The 9,328-nt window shown below is 39.9% G+C and overlaps 1 protein-coding gene across 1 annotated transcript in view; it reads right to left on the bottom strand.

Moving 5' to 3' along the window:
* The window catches only part of si:ch211-137a8.2 (uncharacterized protein LOC777613 homolog), a 47,577-nt gene extending 39,800 nt beyond the window's left edge, over window positions 1-7,777 (bottom strand). The window contains exon 1 of the mRNA XM_034528521.1: window positions 7,658-7,777. The gene's annotated coding sequence lies outside the window, so the exon portion shown is untranslated. The remainder of the gene's footprint in view (window positions 1-7,657) is intronic.
* Between the last annotated feature and the right edge of the window lie 1,551 nt (window positions 7,778-9,328).

The following is a 9,328-nucleotide window of genomic DNA, read 5'->3' on the forward strand; positions in this document are numbered from 1 at the left end:
CGAGACTGAACCAGAACAGGAAAGCTGTGGGCCGCAAAAAAAAACAAAACTCTGGGCTTAAAGATGCTTCAAGAAAATGTTCCCAACTTATGAATTACAAATCCATGTTGAAATCAGCAGGAGGCGAGCTAGTTCTGACTGCTAACAGAGCTAACAGAGCACAGTTCTGCTAACAGAGCTCACGGCTAACGTTAACAGGAGGTTGCATTTACATTGTGATCCATCCAAGCTGTATTCAGTCTCGAGAATTGTGGAATTTCACTGGTATTTGTATCGCCTACTAAATGTCTAGCATCGTGACATCCCATGTCTGTGCTTATTGAACAGACGTATTGATACGCTGTCGTCTTTTTACTCGCAAATGTTATATTGCAGTAACGAGCGTGTTGACGAGTGGAGTCAACGTCCTCTCAGTTTCTCCAGCCTCTCTCATCGCTGACTTGCGTCTGTGGAGGAGCTCAGAGCAGATGAGATGTGTGCTACAGCGTGGTAACACTATAGACCCAAACAACTAATTAAAAACATCAGGGATAATCAATACTCCGGCTTTTCAGAAATTAGCGCGTTTAATATAGAGTTCCGGTACCTTCCGCTACTGCTACTACTCCTCCTCCTCCTCCTCCTCCTCCTGCAGAGAACAAACAGCCTTTCTGTCCTGGCTGGGGGAATGGCTGGGGGGTATGAAATATACCTGATTTCAACTATCTAATTACGCAGAGAAATTGGGGAAAAGAAGACGGTGAGAATATCTGGAGGGTGTATAAGTTTACAAATCATCCATAAAATAACTGACAGAAAGAAAATAGAGTCATAGCCACAGGGAGAGACATAATACTCCATTGTTGATATTCTTCTTTTTTTTTCTTGTGGTTTCTACAACAAAACCCATAAAATGACCGAAACCAGCCATGCCTTACTTAGTCCACCTTTCACGTCAAGTTACATTTCGACCAGGTTAACCAGAGAAAAAAGCAAAACACTGCTCGCTATTGTGTGAGAAACAGTACAATAGTCTGTTTCCTCCACTGAAGGTACAAAGAGCATTTTCATGTTTCTTGCCTTTTCATGTCAAGTTTTGACTTGGTCTGGATATGAATCCAGCTTAAAGTTGCAGACTGTATGTCAATGTGTTTGTCACGCTCCCTTTCCTTTTCATTTTATCAAACTAAATATGCACAATATGGCTAAATAAATCAGTTATTCACTACTGTGCTGTTTGTGCCTGCAAAATTGCAAGTGCAAGTGCAAAAAACAGAAACAAGACTTTCAGCCAGGAGACCGCTGTCCGTGTGAAACCAAAAGTCAGTACATTGAGATATTTTTAAGCAGGGCCGCAACGAATCCCACATCTCAGTGTTAGATTGTATTATGATTTAGTCACGATTGTATTATTAGACCTTTATTCAACCAGGTAAAATCAATGAGAACCAATTCTCATTTACAATGATGACCTGGCCAATAGGCAGTAGCACAGTCCAGACAAGTGGAACCAAACAGCACATATACAATACAGTATGACAAACACATGAGAAATTGGCTACAAACAATATTAGGTAAATTAATAAACACTATGTACAAAAAAAAAGGCAGATTACTGGATGTTCTTTGTAAAAATGAAAGGAGAGAGAGAGAGAAGTCAGGGCTGGTAAGCAAATACAGCAGTCAACTATGACTTGTTGCAGCTTTTGCTTGATCATGTTGAGAGGTGAGAACTGTTAGTTTGAGCCTGTTTTGTAGTGAGTTCCAGTCATGGATCAGCAGTCAAATATATATTTTAGAGATCACGTTTCTTTGCCACCGATAAGAATTGCTTAGGTGCCATGTGAGCCAATACCGATTGATTATGTCATTTTGTAAGCAGCTGGTAGACAAGGCTTCAGACTTTTTTTATTAATTACAGTTCAGAAAAAATATTTTAACTGCTCTGGAGGCAGTGTACACCAACAATTATAAACGTTTTCCTTTTACTTTGTTATAGTCATCCAAGTGGTTATTTGCAACAAAATATACAATGCAAATGATCGGGAAATACAGAATTGCGTTATAATTTGTAAAGATACGTGCAATTGATCAACACAGTTACACTGGGGGTAGATACTTCAGGAGTTCACCCAGTGAGGAGAGCATGACATGTGGGATGAAGGAGGACACAGACACTCATGCAGGAGTTCACCCAGTGAGGAGAGCATGACCTCTGGGTGGGAGGAGGATGACACACACACACATGCACACCTTCACCCAGGGAGAGGAGCATGACATGTGGGAAGAAGGATGTATAACCACGTCTGATGCCACATCACAAACGTAACTACATTAAGAAAGACGTACTTGTTTTTAACTTTAACCATGATCTTTTTCCTTAACCAAACCAAGATAGACTGAACAAATACACCATCCATACTTGCCCCACACAGGTCCTAAGTACACACCATTCAATTGTTAACTTGATGGATTTATGTCATTCCAAACCAAACTGTTTTATTGCAAAGACACTCTGAGGTGTTAAATACAAAAACAAACTTTCTACTTCCCTCTCTAAAATGGTTAGACACAATTCTTCTTCGAACACCAATGGCATTAAAACAGTTCTGACTTATAAAAGTAAATCAGACTAGCATAATTCTAAGCTCAGTGATTATGTCAAATCTAGTTTCAAACTGAACGGGACTTTGACACTTCTAAAAAGGAGCCTTTTCACTCAACAGATCCTAATCTCATGACCCAAATACATCAACGTATCTCTGCAGATTTGAATGTTAAACTAACTAAGCTGGAAGTGGTGTCACAAAGCAGCACAGTGCAGTGAATTAAACGGACTGGAAAGAGAAAGTGTTTGAGGATCACAGACACCGAGTGGAGGATAGTTCAGACTGATGAGGAGATTCAGGCTCCGTTTCATTCTGATGGAAAAATGGTGTTAATGTTTAACGACAGGTGAGACCAACACTTGTTTTTATTTTCATGTTTTTCCTGCAGAACCTCTTACGGTGACAGGAAGTTGGCCAGCTTGAGCACCATTCTCAGGAAAAAAGGTTAAATTTTTAGCAGTAAGATGCAGCACTAGACAACCGTCCCTTTTTTCGGTCCCCAAAAGTTGACACATTTTCTTTTGCTTTTAATTTTGCCCTGTATGTCAAACAAATATTCCATTTGGTGTGCGTGTGTTTAAAAGGACAAATGTTGTGACATTACTGACTGTGGGTGAATTCATTCTGGGGAAGTTGTTGGTAAAACACACTGAAAATAGGAGGTTTCCCTCAAGAGAAAAATGACTAATAATTATTTTTCCATGTAAAACAAACGGCAAAGGAGGAAAATGTCCTCTGCTTGTGCGGAGGCACAATACCAAACTTCTGAGTTTAGTTGATAGTGACAGAGCCAGACTGGAGGCCCTGTCGGGACTGGTTGGGTTAGATAGACCAAATAGGTGCCATCAAAAAACAGGCCGAAACCAGGCTGGCCTTGCAACTTGATCTCATTCCTATTCCTCATATTAGGAATAAAAAGCCTTTTGCGCAGTTACTTGTCAATCAAGGTTTGCTTGTGGTTATTTTCGTGAAGCGTTCGTGGTTAGCGTTCCAACACGTGGTTAACGTTGGTAACGGTGTCGGATAACGCAACATATGGTTAGCTTGGTCAAACGGTTGCAGTTAACGTTAACAAAAAACGTTCCCTTGAGTTTGTTTGTCCCATGCATTGGCTCCCGTGTGACCTACTGGTATATACAACGGCCTTTCTCCATGATGACCTAGTAAGTTTACCACAATCCCAACCTTCGCCAATCAAACGAGTGCCGGAAACAAACACTTGTTTGTTGATTTTGAATTTTGATCAAGGTGTTTGTGCCGTCTACAACCTGGCAATAAACCGTGCAAAGGAACCCACAGGAAGCCTTCTTTGGCCCTGCAGTGGAAGCAGGTGTTTCTGTGCAGAGGGCTGATGTGCTTCAGGTAATAGCAGCTATAAAACCAAGGGAAGCAGGCTAGTTATTAGTGTAATAGCATTATGTGTAGTTATGGCCATCAGTGGGGACATTAGCCTGTGGATGTGAGCTAGCAAAGTGGTTGTACAGACAGTTATGTTTTTTTGGTTGGGGTGGGGAGGGGGGTGTCATCTGAGTCATAATGAAGCCCAGCATCCCTCGCTAAACCAACCAAACACTCAACTCAGAAGCTGCCCTGCATCCTCTAACTATTTCATTGCTGTTCTTTCTCCTCTCTGCCACACTCAGCTCTTCCTCTCACAAAATGGTGCCGTTCACTATCTGTTCCCCATTTGTCAAGGAGATTTGTCAGCATGAACTCAGACGAGTATTATCTTCCAAACAGCATGAAAATGGCAGTTTTATATATAAAAATATATATATGTATATATAAATATAAATAATGACTTTAAAAGGCAAGTAGTATAATACTTTCATAATTGCTGACTTTTTTTTGCAAGGGTCATAATGGAACAAATTCCTATAGTTTCCTAGAGTTTCTTTTGACAATTCATAATTGTAATTAGTTACAATGTTTTATAATGTGATTATTGTTTGCCTTAAGTAAAGTGAACTATCTTCTATTACTTCTATGAAAGAAAAACACTAAAATATTGTAAAAGTGAACTATGGAAATTATGATCCTTGCAAAATGAAATGACCAGTGATTGACCAGCAATTATACATATAATATATATATATATATATATATATATATATATATATATATATATATATATAATCCACACACACACACATTTTCAGCCAATCACATGAGCGCATCTCCCCCTCCCCTCCCCACGGGGCTGCCAGCATTACAGTTGCACAATTTGCAGAGGGATACACAATTAATGTACACCCCCCATTGTTGTAAATCATTGAAAATTCGGTATAATCTGGTAGAAAATCTTGGCGCGGCACGAATGACGCGAATAGAGCGAAGCGAAAAGTTCGCCGGCTGTCATTCAGACGTCGTTGGTGAAAGTCACAGAGCTGTGATTTTATGTATAAATATATATATATATATATGATATTAATGTTATGAACCCAAACACGAGGGCGTTAGATGTTCCGACATTTATGGGATGTCCACAACAAGTATAAAGCAGAAATAGTGGATGACGGAAGTTATAACCGTTTCCACAGAGTAAAGCCACGCCCCCTCTAAGGCGCAAATAAAGCGAATGACGCTCATGTGATTGGTTGAAAATGAGGGCGACATCTGATTGGCTACAGCTAGGTCTATGTTGAAAAAAAGCATTTGCGGATCTAGCCACGGCAGGGGAGTCTCATAAATCCGTACACACATGTGAAGAATCCACAAACAAATGCAGTTCTGCATGCATGAATGTGAGTCTAATTTATTTGTAAATCCTTCTGTGTGCATTTGTAAATCAAACATATTTGTAAATTGTTCTGTGTGCATTTGTAAATCTTTGTGTTTGCATTTGTAAATCTCTCTGTATGCTTTTGTAAATCGAACATATTTGTAAATTGTATTTAGATTTGTAAATTGTATTTAGAACAAATGCGTTCTCTGCGCATTTGTAAATCTTGTGTTTGCATTTGTATGTCTGTCTGTGTGCATTTGCAATTATTGAGACTGATCTGACCCCATACAGGTCAAAGTCAAAGGACGGGATTTCAGATGCAACCGTCTCCCACACAAGCTCGGATAAAGGGGAGTACACAGGAACATCTGCAACACCGGTGGAAGACAAAGCCCTGAACATGCTCGGAGGGATCAGCGGGTTTGTTTGAGGATTTGCCAGAGAGACATTGATCTGAGACAGACAGGAACACCGACGCAAGCCTAATGGTTTCTTCAGTTCAGGTGTGGCCGAGGATCAGTCTGCTGCCAGACGCCCAGAAACAGGTCGGAGTATTGTTCTACTGTCACTGGGAGAGACTGCTCAACCGCACCAACACTTATCGACAACCCAATGCCACCCAACACAATCTGTAGGACGGTTACAGGTTGATTTGTTTGTGTTTTGAATATGCGTGTGCTCTAGATAAGCTGACTAAAGACCTGAGACTTATTACTGTACATAACATGTATTGCAACTTTATGAAGCCACGTAATGTTGGGAATATAAAGCCCACCAGAGTTTCCTAGAGTCCAAGGTCAATTCTTCAAATGTTTTGTCCGAACAACCTTTAAAATATTCAGTTTACAAATGTGCAAAACTGAAAAAAAAAAAGGTTTCCACTGAAAGTTTCTACTAACAACAGTTACATTGAATGTTGATGTTTTTTAAAACCTCTGTAGCAAACAACGTAGTGTATCTGGCGACTGTTATCAAAAGTTACAAGGTATGATAATGAGTATAAGAAGCAAGAGAGTCCCCAAAGGGTGGACCGGTGAGTCAAACAAACACATGACTTTCACCCAGGAGGCCGCTGTCCCATTCGAAGGCGAAAGTAAACGTTAATGTTGCGCTTGTATCGTAATATTATGTAAAAAAGTCACAGGAAGATTAGTCCCAAAGTTATTGACACTAACGATGAGCTGACCTTTGAGGTTCACCATCCTCTCCTTCATGTGGCAAGCAGCTCTGAGTTTGGCTCTGCTCTTTGTATTCCTAATATCTCTTTGAACCGACAGCAGGGTTGAATGGTTAATTATTAACTTCACTCCTCCAAAAAGACGATGCTGTGTTTGTATCAGGAAAACACCATGTTGAAAGGTAAACGTCAGAAACAACATCATGTTGTATATTTAACTCGTTACAGTCTGAAAGCCAGGAACATCTGATGAAAGTAAAACGTGATTTCAAAGTCACTGTAATGGTATTATTAGATACTTTTTATCTGGAAGATGTTGTCCTAATAATAATAATAATAATAATAATAATAATAATAAGTATCATATTGTTCCTACTATTCTATTGTTCCAGCTACCAGGAACTAAGTGAATATCGCATTTTTGATAATAAAAACCCAGTGCATTAAACCACTCTTTGTTTTAAGGTCAACGTTCTTTGTGCATTGTCCCTGTTCAAATAAAGAAAAAGTATTAAATCAATAGAAATCGAAAAAAAAGACCTGGAACACCTACACCTTCTAAATAAAAAAAAAAAAAAAAAGGAGGCCTCCTCCACTCCAGCAAGCAAGATACCCTCTGTGTAACCATGGCAACAGAGGGGCACATGCACACCAAACACACAACTCTGCAAACTCCACATATACATATATATATACATATACACACACATATATATACACACATATATATATATATATATATATACATACATATATACATACACATATATATATATACACATATATATATATACACACACATACATACATATATATGTATGTAAATGTGTGTATATATATATATATGTGTATATATATACATATACACATATATGTGCGTGTGCGTGTGCGTGTGCGTGTGCGTGTGCGTGTGCGTGTGCGTGTGCGTGTGCGTGTGTTACACATGCCAGGTACAGAATAAAATCCGGTTCCTGAACAGTAAAGTAGTTTAATTACCACCCTCACTGGCTTTCCAACAGCATATTATCAACATCACAAACCCGGTGACAGGAGTCACGGTTCGAGTGTCGTACAGATAAAACAGTTTTAAAAAACTCACAGCCAGTTAAGACGGTGTGTGACGTGGTGAACGTGATCTGATGAACGTCCGTGTGAGGGTTGACTTACCGGCTGCTGGCGGATGAGCTCATTTCTGGAAAGAAGGAGTAAAAAGCCCGGCGGGGGAGCACCCGCTAAGAAAGACTTCCGGTGAGCCAGGTGAGGTTTTCGTGTAATCGGCGCAGAAGATCCGAGTGACTCAACTCATCTGCAGTTCGCAGCAGGAAAACACAAACTAAAGACGGGCAGGTAACCCGAGCCTACCTGCTACAGGTACTTCACAAGCCACGCCCCCTCTGAACCTGTCCTCAGGCGCGCACCTGCAGCTGCTCAGCTGCATCACGTGCCTGTAGCTCTATTTTGTGTTGTGCTATTGTATCGCCAACAGCTTCTCTGATGTGTCCTAGTTCCCCTCCTCATACAGGATAAAGTGATCGTTCACATCCGACAATTACTTTTCTGTCATTTACTTATTTGTTATATTAATTTGCTGTCATTCAATGATCTCTCTAGCTCTTTGTACTTTATCAGGCACTAGTGAAGGAAGCATACCAGTGGAGCTGAGTTTCTGAATGGGACGTGGCCCTGCCGGCCTACTTCATTGGTTATTAAACCATATACACAGAACTTCTCTGTCCATGTGAACATGCAGATTACTTTTTTGAAAGCACACATCATAACATAGTGCTTGATAATAAAAATGATCATTATTATGAACCTTGTATAAAGAGTGAAATAAATAGGTAAAATAATAAATACAGTATATTAAAACAGGAGAAATAAAAGTAACAGTAATCAAATTATTTTTACATTATTTTATAGTTTAGAAGAGCCTTTCTCTTAAATAAAAAAAGAATGAATGATTTGAATTCTTCACATGGTGAACTACATGTCCTTCAGGTTTCCTCTGTAGGTCAACACATGCTAACTAAATAGTCTTTATTTCCCCTACTGATTACATATTTGTCTCCAGGAAATGTTTGGGAAGTTATTCAAATAGAAAGCCTGTATCGTCATTGTCCAGGATATAACGACATTAGGAGCGCTGCTGCTGAGCAGTGCAAATAAAATATAAAACTAAACATTGACTTCAGCGTTCAGTGTAAGTAAAATAATAAATACAATGTCATTTTGCACTAGAATCAATGTCATTATCGGAAATCACAGATAAAGCATCAGTGTTTCACTTTTAGACATGAAGGTCTAATTTAATTTTCAAGGCCGGAGATTAAGTTTTGGGAAGTAAAAAAACAACTAATACTAGTGATAGCAATCAAATTCAAAGATGAGTAACCACACTGCCTTGCAAAGTGTGTTTTTTGAGGGGTCATCGTTGGCTTTATTTGACCGTTTTAGAAACAGAGGTTGGAAATGGGGTGAGAGGAAGGCAACATAAATGGAATCAAACCCAGGACCCCATGGTAATGTGGCACACAATGCTACCCCTCGGCTCTGGAAGTGCTGCAATAACTGTGTTTATACTGAAGGATGTAACTTCTCCCCAGACCGCTGCACCCAAATCCCCCCCGCTACTTGTTCCACATCGTGTGTGCTGACAAAACCGTCATGGCGGCGGCAGGAAACGTGGTGCAGTAGACGGCATGTGGGAGCTGTAGGTGAGAGGGAGGAGAGGCCAGTGGGTTTGAATCAAGCTCTAAACCAACAACATCCAGTCCAGCGTGCTTTCCATTACTACACACATCTTCCACAGCTAAAACACTGTACCCCAAATAACCTTTT

The sequence above is a fragment of the Cyclopterus lumpus genome, chromosome 25, assembly GCF_009769545.1.
Source record: "Cyclopterus lumpus isolate fCycLum1 chromosome 25, fCycLum1.pri, whole genome shotgun sequence".
Lineage (NCBI taxonomy): Eukaryota > Metazoa > Chordata > Actinopteri > Perciformes > Cyclopteridae > Cyclopterus > Cyclopterus lumpus.